Genomic DNA, 23,287 nt, shown 5'->3' on the forward strand with positions numbered 1-23,287 from the left:
GCGGTTGCAATCAATACGAATTTAAGTGGCAATGCTCGAAAGTGCTTAAAAGACCCACTAGACGACAGTTGGTGAATTTTCATAAATTTTTAGCATGTCAGATCAGACCCTGGGAGATGCTCAGCAGTGGGGGACTTCAAGATAGATGCCCAGGATTTTTCAAACTACGAATTGGACACTAGATGCGCAGAAGAGGGAGTGCTCGGGAGGCGAAGACCCACAAGGTCAAGTGGGAAAGGACTTAAAAGAGGCCAAAGGTCATGCCTTTTGGGGGCTCCCTTTGGAGGCCCCTAAAAAAAACTAATTTGTGGGGAGGGGGGGTGCTGTTTTTTTCGGCGCAGGCTGATGAAGGTGCCATTATTTCTAATTGACGGAGAGGGGGATTGGAGAGCTTGTTAACAACCCCCCAACTGATTACATGCCTGAGATGCATTTAATCTTTGCTCCTCATCGCTCTAGACTACATGTGGAATGGCTGCCTAGTTGTGGTGATGAAAAATTAGTATTTCTCTCTCCTCTTTCTCTCTCCTACATAGAGGCACTTCATGTGGCAAGAATCAAGAAGAGAATTGGGTGATGGATGCTTGTCCGGGAGGCATCAGATTATTCCAAGAGGCTGAGGAGGCTGAAGGTTGAAGACCTATGCTGAAATCCATGGCTAGTTGGTCGATACATAGTCCCAATTAAATATTCAAAAAATCAGAAACACGCAAAAAGGCGGTATGCTCTATTTTATGAAAGAATTTTGCTTGTTTTTTATCGTTCATGGTCTAAATGGTGTGCGTATGGACTGAAATTTTATTCGAATGTTCCTTGCATTATGTTTGAGGGTTGCAATCATTGCTATGCAGAACCTATATTGATTCAGAGCAATTATAGATTTTCAAAACTCGAAAAAACATTAATTTTGATGAAAATTGATAGTTTCCTTGATTTTGAGTGGGAAAAAATGAGTGGACATGGGATAAAATAAGAAAACATGCTGAGTTTTAGGTCCAATGATTAGTCATCAGAAAAAACAAAAAATACCTATTTTTATTAAAAATAAATAGAAAAAATTAGGAAAAAAAGGGGTTTCTTGCATTGGAAGAAAATGGAAAAATAAGATCTATGTATGTGAATGTCTGACGGGACTGAAGCATGAGGTTAAGCCTTAGTTTGGCCCTTTTCCTTTTTGTTAAAGTGCGTATTTATTGATTTTACATATAAAAAATGACATTAAAAAACCCTCTACAGCTATGCACCGCAACAAAATTTAAACGGTGAGGGGGAGGATGATGATATACCATAGTTTAAATGCTGAAATAATGCAATGTTTGATTGTTCCCTTTATGCATAATATTTAGGATGCAGTTTATTTAGAAATAATGGATCTAGCAGCATGAGGTTAGCTTTGGTGCTAGGTTCCTACAACGAAGCATTGCGTATTAGCAAAAATTCATTAAAAGGGTTGTTTTTGCATGACACAAAGGCTAATTTTAAACCATAATTGTTTGTGCATAATTATACACCATTGCATGAATCATATACACATGGTATCTATTCCTAGCATGCATAGCAATTGGTTAAAGTATAAATGACCCACGCTGGAGAGAGTAAGGTACCCAAGCTGTAGGTCTAGATGGTGGATCCAAGGGGACAAGTAAGTGAGGACTCGTACATTCGTGAAACGATATAATATTAGTACCAAGAGCGGAATGTGTTTCATATGTGTTATATGTGTTAGCGACGCATCGAGGGGCCAATCCCAAGGTGTAGGAGGGTCGCAGTGGGACCGCGGCAATTAGCCGAGGGATTACTCCTATGTTTTTCTACGTGGTGAATTATACAAAAATGTGTAGGGTCTCCTTCTCACGAGTCTGAGAAGGTTAAGGGTTGGACTATCAATACGATACAAATGCAAAATGTATGTATGATGGCAGGGCAATGTGTCCTATAGATGCTCCAGACCGTGAGGCCATGGGGTTGTCTTGTGCATGTCAGAGGTCCGGCTAGTGCTATAGCAAGTGCCGGCCCACTTTAGGTCTCATCACACTAACTTCTCAAAAGTCAAGGTTATTGTTGATCTTCCGCCCCCAATCAACTATAAGGGAGTTCAATGCTTCTTAGGCCATACAGGATACTATCAATGGTTTGTGCTGAACTATGCATTGATTGCCAGACCTTTATACAAGCTGTTGATCGTCTTCAAGTGGACTGAAGCATGCCAAGGAGCATATGAGAAATTGAAAAATGCTCTGACTACTGCACCGATTCTACGAACCCTGGATTGGACCATTACCTTCCACGTGCATATTGATGCTTCAAAATTTGCCATGGGAGCAGTGTTGTGCCAACTTGGTGAACACAACATCGACTATCTAGTGAGCTTTGCTAATAGACAACTCACTAAGACTGAAATGAATTACTCGACGATTGAGAGAGAGGGTTTAGCCATGGTATTTGCTATAAAGAATTTTTGGCATTATCTGTTGTCTACGCCTTTTACTTTCTTTGTGGACCATCAAGCCTTATTATATCTAGTAAACAAACCTTGTGCTACATGACGCATAGCTCAATGGATCCTTTTGCTTTTAGAAATCGACTTCTCCATGGTTGTACAGAAGGGAAAACAACACTACATGGCTAACCACATATCACGCATCCCCACGGGAGAGGCCGCTGGACAAGGCATTATCGATGAATTACCAGACGCCCATCTCTTTAACCTTTCTAGTGAGAGAGATTTATTCAAGGCTGATCTAACACCATATTGGGAAAATAACATCATCCAAGTGCTGGAGCACGGACTATCTGAGCAACCGATAGAAAAAGCCCGACTTAGGCAACTTTTTCTCAAAATCCAACCATATCAGTTGATAGCAAGCCAACTATATAGGCTAGGGCAAGACGGGTTGTTGTGTAGATGCGTATGCGAGTATGAGATGCATGATGTGCTCACAGAGGTGCACAGTGGAATTGCTAGAGGGCACTTTACCGGAGACACAACAGCCCGCAAGGTGTTGAAGTCTCAACTATGGTGGCCCACTCTTTTTTGCGACGCAACACGATTTGTCAAGCATTGATGAGTGTCAATGGGTGGACAAAGGTCCCGATTCGCAAGGATCAAATGGAGTTGACCCCAATCATTGCACAACAACCCTTTGAAAAATAGCGGATCGACTTCATAGGACCCATTAGTCCTGCGGCATAGTATTTGCATGCCAAATATATCATTGTGGCCACAGACTAGCTAATAAAATGGGTAGAAGTGAGAGCGACATGAAAGAATGACGCTAGAATGATTGCCAAGTTCTTATGGGAGTAGGTGATCTCACGATTCGGCTGCCCCATCGAACTAGTCAGTGAATGACCAGGGCATGCACTTCATCAATGAAGTGATAACACATCTTCTATCCACCTTTCTAATTATCCATCAAAAGTCCTCTCCATATACCCTTAGGCAAACGGGCAAGCAGAATCCACAAATAAGATCCTTGTAAACATCCTGACCAAAGTCGTCTCTGCTTTGCACAAGGACTGGGATAACAAGCTAATGGAAACCTTGTGGGCTTACCGTACATCTTATAAAATGGCTGTAGAGTTCTTCATTCCTAACCTAAGAATAGTGCTTTAAGAACAATGGGAAGGGAAGGAGTCATGGACACAACGCCTGGTTGAACTTGAACGCCTCTCAAAAACTCACCTTCTAGCCACTCATGTGCTCATATGCAAGAAGGCACGACGAAGAGCTGGTTTGACAAGCATGTCAAGCAATGCGACTTTGAACAGGGCGACTTAGTACTCTTGTACTCAGTTAAAGAACACAAGCAAAAAATGAAGTTTAGGGGTCTTGGGCCTTTCAAAGTTCATGCAATCAACCGAACTGGCAACGTTGAGCTCGAGGATCTAGACGGCGAGGGCATAGGATTCTTCAATGGTAGTCACATTAAGAAGTACTACCCTCCCATGCATCCCTTGCATGAGCCACCAATGTTAGAACCCCCTGTCAAAGTACAAGTCACCACAATCACAAAAATTGATGATGAGGATGAGGAAGCCGTAGAACCCGCATACCTCCACATCACGGTCATTGCCAAGCAAACATGCGATTTCAATGCCTTGATCGATGAGGGAGCAGAATTCAATGTCTTAACTCGCGATCATTGGACCCAACTTGGTAAACCACCACTACAGTCCACTAATTCCAAATTAAGCCCATATGGGGGCCTCTCAGATGCACTTCTTGGCAAGTGCAGAGCCACTATTGCTATCAAGTCTAAGACTGTACCAATGATCTTTTACGTGTTTCCAAACACTAAAGACGCAGGCACAGAGTCGTTGCTAGGGCGAACCTTCAAGAAGAAAACTCACTGCAATGTCGATTATGAGTTGCAGCACATCCACCTCACCATAGGCAACGTCCACATTGTTACAGCCTTCAGCAAGGGCTGCACGATCTCATCAAAGTACGTAAGGCCACCGGTAGAAACACTCGCAGCCAAGTCTACGGAGGGGGGTAGTGCTCGACCACCATCTACCGAATCTCATGAGCCGTTGCTCACAGCAGCAAAAGCTAAGGCCCAATAGCCTAAGTTTCAATGGAGGCCTAAACAACCGCAACCACCGCCTAGGAGTAGACACTCACGTCGTCGTAACACAAGAAACTCTAAACCTAGGAGGTCGAGACACAGTTATAGAAATCAAAGCATGATCAAGCCAAGATGGATTCCTAAATCCCTCTTGCACGCACAAGGCTACTATGAGGGAAATGCCTCGATATGGATCCCTAAGGCCTGAATGGCCCAAGTCACTACTCACATGCCGCCCTCAAGATTGATCACCCCGAGCCCCATAGAACCTTAGAACCAGAAGCCGCAGTGCTTCCAAGACTCGCCTCCTACAAGCTCACCCGCGCATAAGCCCAGAAGAGTTGAGCAAGCCTATCGGCGCCCAAACCACAAATGCCTTTACACACTTCAACCCCTACTAGTGCCGATAAGACTTACCAAACCCAATCTGAGTGTAGCAACCCATCCGTAGCAGCTACTACTCCAATGCTCATCCACGAGGCTCAACCACCGCTTCATGGGCAGCTGCCACCATCTACCGCCAAGCCTTTTAGCCCCATAAAACCCTAGCCACCTGCTGTAGGCCTTAAACCTTCCTACGAGCATAAATCATTATTAACTCTGGCCGTAGACCTAGCTGAAGACACAGGGGATGATGTTATTGCTTGTCTTAGTAGATGCTTAGATGCCACGTTCATGTTACTGGCTCTAAGTTATGACCGCTTGGACTTAGGCTTGTTGCAAGAGCCTTTGGCAACTGAAGTTTGCACAATGCCTTGTTCCTGGGAAACATTTGAATTCGCATTTGTCAAAACACCCCACTCAGTTGCTACGCACTGAGATATCGAGAGAATAAGCCATCAAACAACGCCTCATTACATCCTACGATAAGCGCGTGACTTCTTCCATCACGGACAAAGAAGTCGAGGAGTTAAAAGCGTTAGCTGATGCCAAGTCCCCATTTTTACAAAACTGGTACACTCTACAATTGCAGTGGGAACTCAAAGGATGTCAAATCATGACCAACGTTGAGCAGCACCGTGCAATCAAGACATCGGAGTATGACCCAACCTATGTCGCACCCACCCCATATAGAGTATTAACAACTCTTTGTGGCCGACCCATGGAAGAGCAGGCCAAAGGACACCCATATCTTGATCGTCTCCTGACCAAAGAAGAGCTACACATCGCTAGTCACATTGATTTCGGAGATTTCCTAATGGATGCCCTCACTTACATCACACATGTAAGTATCCGACCCTTCATTCTAGACCGTGAGGCTCAGCTGGAGTATAACCCAGAATTCTATACTTGGCTCATGCACAAGTAACCCTTATATCTGAATGCTGAATGCCCTTGACCTCCTAACCTTCAATCTTAGGAAGGATTCTTCTCAATCTGGAAGGGGACAGGGTAAGGTGAGTCAAATTAAATCCAATCAAGATCAAGCAAATGAATAAACACATAAGAAACTGGTGATCTAGGAGGAATGCCACAAAAGCTTTGAAATAAAAGACAAAAAGTCTGAAGGGAAGAATCTCTCTCCTAAAAAATGGAGCCACGAGGGTGGATGTCACATCAAAGGGTCACATTGAATCTCATGAACTCTTGTAGATCAATGGTGTTAACCTCAATCCGAGATGGCAAAAAAATAAAGGAAAAAGCAGAAAAATGATGGAAAAATAGCAAAGGCATAGAGGCGGCCCCTAAAGCTAAGCTGAGGCAAAAAGTGCAATTTTAAATGAAAGGCGCCTCAAAAAACTCAAAAAACTCTTGTAAAAGAGTGCAAGACTCCCTCCCGAGCCATTTGTAAAAGAATAGACGGGTATAGGCTTAGGGCATGAAGCAAGAAGAGGGAATTAGAAAAAGGGACCTTGCCACAATGGCCGATCATGCAAAAAGGGATGGGTGCCCATGGGATTTTAGGGCTTGTATATAAATTTCAAAAAGTAAATGGAAGCTCATTCTTTGGTGTGTGGCTAACAAGAGTTCTCTCTTCTCTTCACCTTGCTTGTGTGTGTGCTCTTGAGAGAGGGAGTGTGAGAGTGTGAGGGAGTGAGTGAGTGTGTGGGAGTGAGGGATCAAGAGGGTGAAGCTCTTCACCATCTCCTCTTCTCTCTTCTTCTCTCTTCTCTTCTCTTCTCTTTTCTCGCACGCACGCCTATGGTGGATGGAGCTTGGAGATGGAGGAGTCTTGAGGATGCTTGAGCTAGCATCTAGGATCGTGGAGCTACCGGTGTGTGCAAGAGAGGAGGCAACTCATTTTGGCATCAAGGTAAGCTCACTACACCCCAAGAGGATCGACGGCGCGTTGACTAGGTGAGAGATAGCCATAAGAGCTCGCTTGAAATGCTTGAAACAATAAGCGGTCCGTGGGTCTTGGCGGTTGAGCGCGAGCTCCCACTACAAATGGAAAGATCTCAAAGAGTATTTTAAATATCCAAGGTCCGGATATATTCAAAGTTTATTTGCAAAAATTTCATTGTGGTCCCAGTTTTGAGAAGAGAGAGTGAATCAAATGCTCTTAAAGGTCCATTTTTGAGTCCAACTTTTTCATGATGATCGATTGTATCCTCCTTGAGATAAGAATATCTTCTCTAAGAGGGAGTACTCATCTTTGATCACATGACAGGGCTAGAATCTGTGGAAGGTAAGGATGTTGATAGGACATGGTAAAGGGATTTTGCACATCCTTCTCTATGGAGTACAACAACTTTTGGTTTGCTATGACCCCTTTGACTCGTGGATAGTGTGGTGGCATCGCTATAGTGGTACCATCTAGTGACTAGCTCTAGAGCTAGCATTGAAATAATCTATAACCAAAAGCTATTAACATCTTTTGAGGCCAAAATCAACCAAAGAGACAACCACGTACAATAATGATCATCATTTGGCATCAAAGGTTTGATGTATTAGAAGATACTCACTAAGTTGTGGCTAACAAATGGTGGCAAAGCTGGTGGACAGATAAAAGATTCACTCCCATCTATGGAACATTGAATACATTGTTCAATAAAGTGAGGGGTTAGCAACTAAAAGACCACTCCTGGGAGGGAAAATGATATTGGGGTGCGACAAATAGTCACTTGGATGTTTCTTGCAATGAAAATAATTGGACTAATTAGTGCAGCAAAGCAAATAGTTGCAAATGCAAAGGCTAATAGCTTCAAAGAAGTAGTATAGGAATGATGGTGACAATTGCTCAGGAAGCACCTTAGGTTGATCAAGGGTTGGCTATATCACAAACTAAGGTGTCCTCCAAGGAAGGATATAGAAAATAGTGGGGACTAGAAGCCAACTAATAGAGGATATGTGAAACAAGGATGGACTAATTGGTTACGTAGCCTCCTATTTATAGATGTGGATCCCCCTAAAACTAGGCTTTTAGCTTACAAGATATAGAAACTTTGGTAATTTTTGATAATGGTTAGTAAAATTAAGTCTTGAGGATGTAACATATAGCTAATCAAGACTAATTTTTATAATGTGCCTACTTTAGTTAAACACCCCCTCTCAAGCCTGAAATTAGAATCAAGATGGAATGCATTGATAGCTCAACCCATACTACTCCAAGGCATCCCAATGAAAAGTAGCCATGACATCAAACTCTTAGCTAGCATCTTTAGCCTAATGGCCTTGCATCATTCAACAATAGAGTAGGCAATCTTTGGGCCTATATTCAATGCAAAAAAAATCCAATATGATCAGTTGTATAGAGAGAGACTTGCATGCTTTGGATTGGTAGGGAGAGATTGTTTCTTGAGACAAGCTCACGAGACACTTGGTTATCCCATCGAGGTGGATGTGGCTCTTCGTGCTTTTCTTGATGAGACCTCTTTACACATGCAACTTGTTTTTGGTCCATTCTAGGAACTTGTGTTTTGTAGGGAGAAACCCACTTCTTTTCTATAGCTCTCTTCTTCCTCTACTACATTTTGACTTGGGGTAGCTAGCTGGCATTTTATACCAATTGAATGGTGGTATTTTGGAGGTGCTAATGTCATCCATTAGTCCCTTTACTTTTTGCTTTCTACAAGTATTTCTTTGTTTCAAAAATATTTGGCAGTTTTGAGCATGTTTTATGCTACCCAGTGGATCAAACAAGCGGAGAAAACCCAAGGGAGTACCTTTTCTTATATTTTTCCTTGTAGATATTCTTGAATGTCATCTATGGATGATGCATATGACTAGGGGGATCAATGTGGATCAGGGTCATGAAAATGTTGAGAAATGTGCAATCACATCCACCACAGCCTCTTTGTATGGGACAAACAAGGAAAAGAAACATACAACAAATAAAGCCTTAGACTAGGTCATGTATGCATGGTTTCTTTACCTACCAATACCACCTACTGTAAGCCTATAAAATGCACTCATCCCCACACTCATTCCAATCAGTCATTCTCAATATTCTAACATGGTATCAGAGCGGGTTTTAAGTCAGTGAGTCATCAGGCTACTAATTGAGTCATTTCAGTTTGAAATTCTGGCTCCCTCCACTTTTCCATGAATCTCTCACCTACCTCCATAGCTACCCACCTTCAGTGGAGAGCTTGAATCTCTCAAACTGGGCCATTTCAACTCGTGCTATCTTCTAGAGAAATCTTTTCTAACTCAAGGCACTCCTCCTTGTCATCTCAAACCTTGACATTGTCAACTATCAACCCAAGCATTGCATTTTCTTCAACCCACTACCTGTCTGCGCACATGTATTTTGGTCGTACACTGCATACAATCTATGCATCCTGCAATCTAGATGGGAATCATGGGGCTTTGAAAGCCTACTAAGTAAGCTATCTCTCCATGAAGTATTGTGGCAAGTAATCGCCTATACGCATTGCAACAAAAAAAAAAACCAGTCGGGTCTGGTAACCGTAATCACAGACTCCATAGCTAAGCTTCATCTTCTACTTTATTCTCTCACTCACTAGAGTCCTCAAGTCTTGGCTACTAGAAATTACTCAGTGTTCAGCAACTACAACCTTATTTCAGCAATCATTCAAGCAATTTACTAGCAAGGAGGGGAGATCTTGACAAGATTTGCAAAGCACTTCAAGAAGATACAAGCACAATGTTTATTGATACTCATCTAGTGTTGTAGCACCTATGGTATCTAACACAATCAGCCTTGCCCTCAATCAAATTTGAGTTTTTTTTAAATATTCCAGCATCAAATCAAGGAGGGGAAGACTCAGACAACTCAAACTTGCAAGACTTGAAGATCCCAAGTTCAAAGGGCATAATCACCTAGTATCTCTTGATACCTATTACCTAGTGCTTCTTGGCACTTGTGCTCAACTGAAATCTGAAATTTTTGGAGCTGATTTCCTATTGATCTTGCAATCTCAAAATGGGCAAAGACTCATCGACATCCCAATTCAATGGTGTTGGATTCCATACATGGCAAACTAGGAAACTGATCCTTTTGAAGAAAGGCTTGTGGTCAATCACAAGTGGCCAAGAGAAGAAACCAAGGGAAGCTGCATTTTCAGTCGTATGGGGTAAAAATAATGATAATTCTCAAGCTATTATCAAGCTCGAACTTGATGACAGCTACATTCATCATGTTGATGATTGTAAAACCTCTTAGGCGACATGGGATCGATTAGAAACCCTATTTGGAGCTCATTTCAAATCCTCAAAATATGGTTTACTAATTGAATTTTTTAGGCTCGACATGCAAAGTAATACCTCACTTGCAACCCATTTGAATTATATGGAAAGCTTGTTGACACAACTTGCAGGAATCAACTTGAAGATGGATGAAGACATTTGCATTGGAGTGCTTCTCAAAAGTCTTCCACCTGAGTTTGATAATGTATCTACCACATTAATCAACATGCCAAAGCCGAAACTTGTGGACATCAAAGCCTCTCTCCTGGAAGAGGAAAAGAAGATCAAGAACAAAGGAGAAACAAGCATTCCAAGAGGAGACTAACAACTCCTCTATGTGAAAGGGAAGAAGAGCGTAGTCTGTGACTTTTGTAAGAAATCTGGGCATATTGAGAAATTTTGCTATGCTAAGAAAAAATCTCAAAGAGTATATCTTGCAACAGTCAAAGAAGATGAAGACAACATTGAAGAAGAAGGAGAAGAAGAATCCCAAGAACAAAAGGATAGGACTCACCAGTCCCTCTTTTATAGCTCATTTTTTTATGATAGACTTTTTAAAAGTTTAACATGTGGACTTGCCCTATGTTCCCACCATAAGCTCCTAAACTCCTCATGTAGCCTCTGCGCACTACAACCTCTACACACTTAGTGAGGCCTTGTAACAGCCTCTAGCTTTGTATGGTTGTTTTTTTTGTTTCTTCCATGTCTACACTTAGCAAGGTTCTACTCACAACAGCCTCTGTATACTCAGTGTCTTTTTCGGTTGTGATTGAGGAGGGGTGTTGAGAAATGTGCAATCACATCCACCATAGCCTCTTTGTATGGGACAAACAAGGCAAAGAAACATACAATAAATAAAGACTTAGACTAGGTCATGTATGCATGGCTTATTAAAACCGTGGTTGTTGAATACCATGGTCCCTTTCCACTTTTCTCCACCTACCAATACCACCTACTGTAAGCCTATAAAAGGCACTCATCCCCACACTCATTCCAATCAGTCATTCTTAATATTCTAACAAAAAAGCATGAAGACCATGAAGACCAGTGCCCGTTGAGCCATGAGACCAACCTCCTTGACCACCATCTTATCTTTCTCTCATTTCTCAATTTTTGGGGGCTCTCAACCCCTGATGCGCTATGATGGCAATGGGTACCTTGTATGTAGGTGTGTATTCTATCCTATCTACTTTCCTTTGAGGAGCTATACGGGATGAACTACCCTCTACATTCAATGAATTCATCCTTAATACTTTAAACCTTTGAGATTTTGTGACAATCCCTATACCTCAACCCACCATGGATCTTGGTGTTAGACTCAACAACTTTATGGGATCTAGCTTGCTACCGCCTCAGATGTCTACAAGAGAGTAGCAACTCTCTAGTAGATTTAAACATTAGGGCAAGTTCTATTTAAGTGTTTTTCTATACTTGTCTGATCTCTTATAGACAACTATTGCAATCTTGTGCTAATTTGTTTTTGGAGCAAGAGAAGAGGATGTTTGGCTGCTTGGAATTGTGGGCTGCTGGCTTATAAGCAATTGCTGAAAAACACTTCAAATTTTCCATGCATAGAGCCTAATATACTCAAGGAATGAATACTTTGCATGAAATGGTGAATTATCATACTACTTATTATTAATGATCACTTGTCACATTCTCCCATTGCTTAGATTAACTCTCTATCTTTCCAATATCTAAATCCTCAGTTCATAAAAGGAAACATAATGTGTTTGGTAATGGTATCATTAGTTCATGTATGTAATGTCTACATATTTGCACTAGTCCTCTGTTGCAAATATTTGCATGCAATAGATTCATTTGTATGCAATTAACTCACCATGTAGTAAGGTTTGATTACATACATTTGATATCTTATGGCATCCATTCCCAATGGACATAACACCTATTATTTTCCCTTATTTCCCATGCATCGTGATGCAGATCAACAAGGTGATTAGTGGGGGAACTATACCATGTAATGATTCGAAATTTGGCCAAAAAAGGTAGTGACTATTGAAACCTCCACAATCATTTTGTAGTAGTGGGTGCTAAGCTTTGATAATAGGGAGGAGTAGTGATGTAATGAAGCAATATAGAAAGGAGCTTAGTAATAAGGTATGTAATGTTACAAATTAATGGTGGCTGATGGCAAGATGATAGGGGCAGAGCAACTTGTCCATAGTGACAATTCCTACAAAAAAACCCAATGACTCTTAAAATGTCTATGATCACATGGAGTAAACCATTGCAGAGGCGAGCATCAATGGGACTAGGTGAGACAAGGAGGAACTTGCTTGCCTGTATACGATAGTGTAATTTGCCTATGCATGATGCTGATATGACAGAGGCAAAGTATCTTGACGACAAAGAAAAGGAGGAGTGGTGATGGGGCAATATAGAGAGGAGTAGTGTAGGGACGAGATAGTCGAGCCAGCCAAAACACAAGGAACTTTAGACACTAACTAGATGGTAAATAGACCTATATCTAGTGAATGCATAATCTTTTCACTACAAGGGAATGGGGCAATAGTGACATTCATTTGTGATGCAAAAAACGGTGTTGCTATTAGCGTTGCTATTACCATCGCTAATTCTATTAGTGACACAAATAGAGATGCAAATAGCAATGCAAATAGTGACGCCGGTCTAAGAAAAAAGTTTTGAAAACCCAAGTGTGACATTTACTGAGAAAACATTTGCGAGAAAGAATGAAAGAGAGAGCGAGATAGCTTAAATCTTTGAGAGGGAGAGGGAGAGGGAGAGGGAGAGGGAGAGGAAGAGGAAGAGAGAGAAAAGGGGATCTCATCACCACCATCACCGCCACTACCGCTATAGATGAAGAAGAAAGAGAAGTGTGCAAGGGAGAAGAGTGGGAAGGTGCCAAGAGAAGGTACAAAGGGTTTCATCTTCAGGCCTTTGAGGTAAGTACATTGCCTCTTCTTGCTTTATTTTTGTATTCTCTTCTTTTTTTTTGTTTTTCTTTGCAAAGAGATGCATGGAAAGAGAGGGAGGGAGGGAGAGAGAGAGAAGAAGGAAGGGAGAGGAAGAGATAAAGAGGGAGAGAAAGGGGAGAAAAGAAACAAAGAGAAAGAGGAGGAAACGAGAGATGAAGGGAGGGAGAGAGGAGGTAAGTGAGAGAAATAATGAGAGAGAGAGGGGAAAGAAACAAAGAGAGGAAACAAAGAAAGGGGAATAGAGAGAAAAAGAGAGGGGAAGAGAAATAGAGAGAGGGAGAGGGAAGGAAGAGAGAAGGAGGAGGTAGAAAAGAAGGGTGAGGTAAAAAGAGGAAGGAGAGTGAAAAGAAGAGAGATATATATATATATATATATATATATATATATATATATATATATATATATATATATGAAAACAATTAGAGAATGAGAGAGAAGGTTAAGAAAGAAAAGTAAAGGGAGAGGGGGGAGAGAGAGATAAAGAGAGATAGGGTGATATTTCTTTCAATATCTTTGTTTTTTAAGCTTTTTATTTTCTATCTTTGATTGTCTTTGCAATGAGATACATTGAGTGAGAGTGGGGAGGGAAGGAGGGAGAGAAATAAAGAGAAGAAGGGAGGGGAAGGAAGAGAGTCTTGTGGAGAAATAAAAAAGGGGAGAGAGAGGGGCTTCATAAAAAAGTGTCAAAACCCGAGCATGGCATTTTACAGGTTTGTAAATAAGAGAGAGAGAGAGAGAGAGAGAGAGAGAGAGAGAAAGAGGCCGCAACCACCACCACCATCCATGAAGAAGGAAGGAACTTGATGAAGGAGAAGACAAATGAGGGAAGTACGAAAGGATTATTCTTTAAGCTTTGAGGTAAGTACATTATCTCTTCTCTCTTTTTTTTTTCTCTTTTCTTTACTTCTCTCTTTCTTTTTGTTGATGAAGAGATGTATAGAGAGAAGAAGTGAGAGAGATCAATGCAAGGGAGATTGAGAAAGAGAAAGAGAGAGGCCCCTACCACCGCCAATCCACCACAAAAAGAGAGGGGGCAACTACAAAGAAGGAGGGAACCTTAGAAAGAGAAGAAGAAGATTCAGAAGAAGGAGAGAAACACGAAAGGATTCTTCTTCAAGCTTTGAGGTAAGTGCCTTCTCTCTTCTCTCTTTGTTTTTCTCTTTTCTTCACTTCTCTCTTTCTTTTTGTTGATGAAGAGATGTATAGAGAGAAGAAGGGAGAGAGATCAACACGAGAGAGAGAGAGAGAGAGAGAGAGAGAGAGAGAGAGAGAGAGAGTGTGTGTGTGTGTGTGCCGCTGCCATTGCCATTGCCACCGCATCCACTAAAAGAGAGGGGACAACTACAAAAGAGAAGGAGGGAACCCATGAAAGAGAAGAAGAAGAAGAAGAAGGAGAGAAGTGTGAAAGGATTCTTCTTCAAGCTTTGAGGTAAGTGTATTCTCTCTTCTCTCTTTTGTTGAGAAACATGGAACTTGAACACAGTTTAGCTATGGAGGGGTGAATTTATAAGCAAGAGACGTGAAGATTGATGACTAGACACAGACTTTCACTCAAGTAAATTAGGTTCCAAGATAGATTAGCATAAATTAGGTTCTAAGATAAATTAGCTTGGACTCATAAACACAATCTTGAGTAGACAGAAACACAAACTCTAAGTACAAAGTACAATAGCATTACATGAAAAGTGAACCAAGCACATGTCTTTATAGCTTTCCAGCTTCTCCACTCTCCTCACTGTGCTTATGGGATACAAGCCTTCTCATCATGCAACATACATCATTTGACATATTTTCCAAAACCCCCCCTCAAATGATGAATTCCTACACTTGCTTGCTTTTGCCCCCCCTACATGATAACGTGGGGCCTGGGAGACTAGCTCATGGGAAGCCTAGTCAAGTCAAGATTGAAATTTTGCATTTTTTGGCAGAGGTTTTTTCAATACAAATCCACTAAGGGAAAGAAAATATGCATTATGGAAAAAGATACAAAAAAATTCTTTAGAATAATCTGTCAGAGTTTTTAATAGTGGCAGAAGAATCTTCTTCTTCTTCTTCTTCTTCATGCATAAACTGGCTTTGATGGTGATCTTCTTGCACCTGTTGTGCTCTCTTCTTGTGGAAACATTCACTGGCTACATGGCCAGTCTTGCCACAATAATGACAAATAATTCAGTCCTTATTGCTGTTGGTGGTGAATCCTTGACCATGTCCTTTTGCTGCATAAGTACCCTTGGTGTACAAAAGGTTATCCCTTGAGCTGGTTTCTTTTACATCATTGCTTTTAAATTTTCTTTCTCCATCAAAAAGTGAGTGCTCAATGTCTTTGAGTTAGAGACTGGGAACATTACTTAGTGTTGAAACAAGATTCTCATAAGGTTCATGATTAACATTGGCAAATAGCACTGCTATTGCCTCATCCTCATCAATGTTCTTTTTAAGAGTTGCTAGCTGAGTTTTAAGGCTCTTGAACTTATTGATGTATGTAGTCATAGATGAACTGTCTTTAACATCCAACTTATAAAATTGCATGAGAAATTTTACCTTTGAGTTCTTTTCTTGGGTGCCAAAGATCCTGTCAAGCTCTTCCCATGCCTTCTTTGCATCCTTGATGCTAGAAATATGATGTAATACATCATCGGATAGACCCCAAGCAATAATACCTGGACCTTTGTTGTTCATCTTCTTCCATGCCCTTGCTTTAGGCTGGTCTTCTGCAGCATCTTCTTTCCTATCATCTGCATCATCTTCCTCAAAGAGATCCCAGAGGTCTTTCCTCATGAGATGGTACATGGTTTTCTCCTTTCATATGTGAAAGCCTTCACCATCAAACTTTGCTATCTACTCCAGTTCAGTCATCTTAGAAGGAGGTCTTACAACAAGAACACTCAGGCAGTGTCTATCCTTTTACAAAGAAATTGAGACTTATAAATGGATTTTAGCTGAGGTAAAAGCAATGAATAGCTTGTTCATGAGTGAGCTAAATACACAAGTGCCAAGAGACATTGATTGAATATCAAGAGATACTATTGATGTTGAATCTCCTTATTGAGCTAGATGTTGCTCAATGATCTCCTCCCCTTACGAATTTGGAGTGTTGTGGACTAATCTAGAACTCAGATCAAAGTGGCACCAACTTGTATTAGTTGGAGGAATTGAGAGACTGAAGTGTAAGATGAGCTTGAACTACACAAGCTATGACTGCCTTGTATTAGGGTTTCTATACCCAACTGTTGTTTTGTCTGTAGCAGCATGTACAAGCAATCAACTGACAAAATATTTGATGGAGAGAAGGCTCATATACCATATTTTAAAAGCCCTAAGGTGGGGCTGTAAGCTCCCTCTTAATACCATGCAAGTCACAAAAGGACTTGAATTTAGTCGATGTGAACTCACCCCCATTATCAGTTCGCAAGCATTTTAGCTTTCTACCTGTCTGAGTGGTCACAAATGCATGAAAAGTTTTAAAAACAGCAAACACGTCACTTTTCTTTTTCAACAAGTACACCCAAATCTTCTTCACTATTTGCGTCAAAAATTTACCTCTGCAAGTAAGGGAAATAGCAACGCTAATGGTGACAAAAATAGCAACGAATTCATCTCATTGCTAATAGTGATGCTAAAAGCGATGATGGGGGTAAAATTTTCCATGAATAATTATGTTGCTTTAAACGTCGCAATTGGGTCTATATATTATAGTGTTTCTAGTTAGTAAATAGGGTTTTTTTAATTGAAATTAGGTTTTTAACTTTACTGGATAGATGTGAAGCTATAACTAGTAAAATAAGTGTCTATAAGGTAAAGCAAGACGAATTTCTCTACACCACCTAATATAGCCCATATTTATTGGATCAAATTATGAAGCTATGGATAGGATAATGTGCATGCACATTAAATCTAAAAAAATTTGTATATAACATCTAACATAGTCATGCTAAGTAACACACATCACAATTGATAGGCTTAACCATCAGCCATGTAGACAATCTCAAATAAGACAATGTCGATACACACTTGTAATGGATATGCGTGTATGCATCCAAAGTGTACATCTGTTGTAAGATACATGTGCATTTTGATAGCTTTTAATTCCTACTCACATAGCACAAATACTTTACACATCTACAAATAAAATATCATTTTCTTAACAATATAAATATTTCCTTGTCACATTGAAACAAAGAAGAATCTCGTTCAAATCAACTCAATGCAATGGCTCTAAATCTTGAAATTCCCCTCAAATTCCCCTTGAAGTGTGGGATATACCTAGCATCCATACAAGAAAAAATATTTATCAAAACTTATTTGAGCCCCTTGCAAACTAGGAGTGCACCCATCCATTAGCATAATAGAAGCACTTCAAATTGTAATAGCTTTTTCCTTAAATAAATGACATAGACCCTCTTGAGTATGTGGAAACTTGAAGAGGGGATCTCTCAATAGACAGTCGTGGCACGTGGTCTATTAACTAAGGTGGTTGTATTAAGTTCATTAAAAGAAACATTTCCTATCAACATGTGGCACATGCTCCCTCTTTCATGCATGTAGCATATTCAGGGGGGTAAACAAGGAGTAAGAGATGATGGAGCACATAGCACAAACATAAAGCAATAGAAGCAAGACAATGGGATGGAGATGGATTATGTTAACATTGTCATTGCTAGCATGAACATGGAAGAGCTAGAGAAGAAGATGTGGGGTGACCAAAAATATTTCAATGAGAAGAAGAAGAGAGTCACAACAAAATTTTGGGATCTAGTGCTATGTGCATGAGTGGCATTCTTGTTGCCATGCATTCAACAAAGCAATGCTAAGTATTCTCTATGCAACATGTACACGTATTTTAAGGGGAGATCCCTCTTGAGGATGATTTCGCTAGATGGTTTTGGCTTACCTCTAGATCAAAGTGGTGATCACATTGTTTTCTTTGTCATGAGGTTTCTTTTGGGTCTTGCTTTCATCTAAAGAAAAAAGAGATTGGGTTTCGGGTTCAAATGTTTGGCTTAAACTGAGCCTTTTCCATGCTCCCATGGAATATTGATTTTATTCCTGAGGAGGTCTTGCAAATTGAATGCCCAATATGGGCTATTTTTCATGCACTTCCTACTTTGCTAGATGGAGAAGTTAATGTGCTAATAGAAGTGCTAGGTAGAGTGCTCTATGTTCTTACAATAACATCAACTAGTGGAGCAAGTGGCCTTTCCTACTTTGGGATAATAGGAACAAGATCCTTGAGATGCTCTAGCTTTTTGATTCTAATGGGATTGAGTTTCTAGTTAATGTCAAATTCTCCCTCTTCTTGGATACATGCTTCATATGCAAGAAAGATGCGTGGTTTGCAAAGGAATGCCCAAAAAGGAATTGAGCTAAGAAGAACCCAAGGAGACAATAGCGGAGATAAGGAAGAACTTCAAAAGAAGAAGAAAAAAAATTCTTATATATTGAGAAGGGTAAATTCAAAGAAACAAACAAGCCTCAAAAGAAGCAACCTAATTGTCCACGATCCTAGAGATGCCAAAGTTAAAGTGGGATAGAAACAAATAAATCCAACTACCAAATTCTTTGAAGTCTAATGGAGGTAAGAAAGGAAAATTTTCCCTTTAAAAGCTTCTTACAAATGTTTTGTTGACAAGATATTTTGCTATTTTGGATTATGGAGGTTCAAACAAAGATATAATGCTAATTAGCTAGCTCATTATGATCTCTTGGAATGTGAAGTGCCGAGGAAGTCCATCCAAGAAGGATGTGTTTAGTAGGAGAAAGAAATGGAAGCCCCTCTCTTTCAACACCTCCTTTTTGGAAAGGGAAGTATTCAACTGTAGCTGAAGGATGCTTGGAAACAAACCAACAATCCAATGGCTAAATCCAACATAGAACTATATGAGATCCACAATTATCATCACTAAGATTGCCAAGATGTATGGCAAAGATCAGGATAGACTTCAAAGAGGGTCGCATGTTAGTAGTTAGCAAATCAGGGAGTATATTATTACGACTCTTGCTAAGTGTTCTGTTAATGGGATGTTTTATCAACTTCTCAAAGAAGTGGAGCATTACATGGAGGATTTGCAAAAACATAATGGTGAAGTTGCCAAAATTTAGTCTAAGGGAAATGGTATCTTATGGTTGATGCTTCGACCAATTGCTATTATAAATTGATGAAGAAAAATAAGTAGCAAGAGTTCATCACTATGATAGATGATGGAGGAGCAATCATGAAATTTCTATAGGGATATTTCAATCTCTTTAGAATGTATTTGTCAATGGTCTATGCTTAGCTCCATTTGAGGTAAAGAGGTCGATGTGAAAGGTTGTCCCATTGCCCCATTACTCTTTGCCACCATAATCACCAACCCTTTGCTTAGGAATTTGTATTCGAGCATGCAACATGGAGTAACTAAAGGGCTTCCTGTACCATAAAGATAACACATGCCCTCCCAATTCTTTGCCAACAATAACTGACCAATATTGTGCAAGTAGAGAAGCAATTAGTAGATGTTTTCGATGAAAGTGTATGAAAGTTTTCTCGAGCTATCTAGGGTTGTGAGTAATGAGAGAAAAAGCAAGCTTATTTACCTAGGATTGAATGAGTCAGCAAAGTTGCTAAGGGAGCCAAGCTTCCAAGTAGTGGAATTGGAGCAAGGGTTTAGGTATTCGGGATGCTCTTTGGGCATAGGTAGTAAGATACATCTAAAAGGTCACTAGACCTTGGGCAATGTAAGAGAAGAAAAAGAAAGATCCAAATAAAATTAGATGTTTTATTAAATGGCAACTAAATGCTCCTCCAAGATTCGAGAAAATAGAAAAAAATTATTTGCTTGAAGAAAGGTCCAAATTTCTCTCATGCACGACTAGGTCCCAACTTCTCACATGCGCACAATCTCATCATCCATTCTCCCATGCATGACCAGGTCCTAGCCTCAGGTAAGTTACTCATGAATATATGTGTGCATCATGTGGGTTCAAAAAAATATTTTTTAAAAATACATTTTTATATATTTTTAATATACAAAAGGGTGTAATATAAAGGTGTTATTTACATATTGAATAGAAAAGGGTTATACTTTATTCAAGGAAAATTAAGAGATAAGGATATTTATAAATAGGCCTTGAATACACGTGATGTAGAGAATATATAAATAGTAACTTCCGTGAGGTCCTATCTTGTTGCATGCACACAATCTCATCCTTGTTCACCACACCCCCCGATTGATTAGGATGCATGTCTATGTTGTAGCCATTGGCTGCTCACAAGTTTTATTATCAAGCATTGAAGAACACTTTTTGGGTCAATACTCCAATTATCAACAAGTAATCAATCACTCGTATTGCATTAGAGAACTGTAAGCTGCAACATGAGGGAAATTATGGAGCATTTGTTTCTTTGAAAGTTGCAACATGAGGGCAATTCTGAAACATTGGTTTCAAATTTTTGTGGCACTCATAAAAGATCAAGCGCATTTAATCAAAGATTGTAAGTGACGTTTGATTTCATGCTTTGGATTTGTACATCAAAGTTATCTCTTTTACCTTTCCCTATTATCTAGCTTTGTACTTGCTTAATTCAAAAGAATTTGGATGCTTTCAAGATTTCTAGCATAAAATATTGAAGCATATAAAGGAAGAATTTATTTGATTATGTTGTACATTCTGTATGCTAAGAGTCAAGTAACATGCAACAGTGACCAATTGCATGCACATGAAAGGCCTAATTTTGGTATCATGAATCCAATGAGATTAAGGTTGAAGATCCAAAGCCAAAATGATCATATAAGACACTAGGAGTGAAATAAGACTCTTGTTTCCCACATTGTAACTAGGGTAATGGCCAACAATGAGAGAAGGATGGTCAATGCCAGCTTGAGTTGATCTAGATCTATAGGCAGATACACTTGAATTTGTGTGATATCTTAAAGATAAAAACCAAAAACTTCAATGATGCTCTTTATGTATTGATTATGCTTGCAAATCTAAAACTTGACATGCAATTATCTATTTTTCTATCAAAATAGTTTGAAGAAATTCTAGTAAATGAGCAAAGCATGTGTACCATTCTAGATCACTAGGAAGAGACTTAGTCCCACTGCATAAAACCATGTAATGCATTGTTCACCACATGTATGACCCAAAATACAAGAAGTGTCAATTCTAGATTACAAGTGTAGCTAGAAAACATGCAAGAGCAAACTCAAAAAGTCTTATAAGATCATATCAGTTGAGGGCACTATAGGAAGTGCAATAGGAGAAGAGACAACTAATATAGGCAAGTTGTCTAGCATAGTCCCCTGGCATAGTCCTTTGAGCTTGGTTCATGCAGGCTATCTAGCACACTCCTCTACCTATCCTCTTGAGAAGCTTGGTACAAGTAGGTTGTGTGGTAATCCTCAGCTTGGTACATGCAGGAAATCTAGTATTCCACGTAATCTTTTATCTTGTACATCTGACATCTCTAACAAATATCCATATGTAGAGATCACGATATCCATCTTTGCATGGATGTACATTTTGGGCAATCTTTTATCTTTACAGTCTGCATACTAAGAGTCAAGAAGAGAAAATATAGATTGGAAGGCCTATAAATTTGGAGTATCTCATCCTCTCACATAATAATTACCATATTGGGAAATATGGGAATTTCCCTTAAATTTGGGGCATGTGGTCAAAACTTTGGATTTCCCATAAGTTGAACACCATTTCTCCAAAATGATCGCTTTATGGCTCTTTAGATCCCATTTTTCAAGCAGTTTCCAATGATAGGTCACATGATAGGGTTTTGAGAAACTTGCAGACATGTTATCCATACCCTCTTTTTTAGTTTTCAAAAATGGGAATTGGGAGATTCCCAAGTTCACTAATATGGTGTTTGATGCCTTTATTGGCCCCATTCCATTAGAAGTTTGTTTCTGGTTTCAGTAGGCATCCATTCCAAGTTGTTTTGGGTTTCAATAGGCATCCATCTTTAGTAGCAGTTATGCCCTAGAATCTCATGTCAAGAAGCATATTAGACTCAACTTGGGAGTGTATTGTGGTGGTGGTCTTGTACGTAAATACCAACCAATTATCAGAAGTCATTCCAATGCACATATTCCATCTTACCAACCTCAAAATCTGAGATTGGGCAACTTGCAAAGAGGGACCCTAGTTTTTTAGGAGGACGCAATGAACTAACATTGCCAGCTACATGAGAGTCTATTGTGGATTGGTTACTTTGTAGAGAGAAAATAATTGTCACAAAAAGTCACAATAGACCTTTGAGTATTGAGGATATTCGTATCCTAGACTTATCTCTTTATTAATAAAGACGATATCTTTTAATTCTTTCAATTATTCTGATTTCAACTTTTTACTATATAGGAATAATTTTTCACTATATGCATGATTGCAACTAGTTTTTTTATATAGAAAATTTTTATCATATCACTCGTTCTAACTAGTTTACTTATATAGTAAAATTTTACTATATCAACAACTAGGAAATTTTGAAATTCCTATATAGGAATATTTTACTATATCACTATCTTGTAAAATACTTTGATAAGTATTTAGAAAATTTCTCTTTTTTTGCTATATGGGAAGGTGTCTAAAGTTTCTTGTGTTAAACCGTGGGAAGGCTACGCAATGCAGTCACGACAACAATCACCACTGCCATTGTGTCTGGTTGCTCACTTCCATCGAAAGTTGCCGAGATTTGCATGGTGATACGTGCAACAATGATTGTAAGGACAGGGCTGAGTTCAACAACGATTGTAAGGATGTGGCACAGTTGCCGAGATTCACATGGTGATACATGCAACAATGATTGTAAGGTCATGGCAGAGTTCACTAATGATTGTAAGGACGTGGCACAGTTTCACTAAGCTCGATAAGTGAATAAGCACAGAATGCCCCCATGGTAAGTAATGTGAGAGACCCCATTTTAACTCGGGGATGCTTGAGAACGTTACTAAAAGTCTCATGTTCTTACCTTTTGTGGAATGGTTGGTACGTCATGTGGGAGGGCTATCAAAGTGGGGCACTCCAATCACTCAAGAGTTTAGGGGGCGAAAGGAAGGTGAAGTCTTCTACTAACTTCTACAGCTGGTCGCATGACAATAACCAGAGAAAGACGACACACGCGACTCGCGACTCGCCAGCCCATCAATCCATTGTAAGTGTGTCAGCGGTCAGGAC

This window comes from Lygodium microphyllum, chromosome 5 (genome assembly GCF_053477565.2).
Source record: "Lygodium microphyllum isolate KBCC chromosome 5, Lygodium_microphyllum_v1.1.10, whole genome shotgun sequence".
In the NCBI taxonomy this organism is placed as follows: Eukaryota; Viridiplantae; Streptophyta; class Polypodiopsida; order Schizaeales; family Lygodiaceae; genus Lygodium; species Lygodium microphyllum.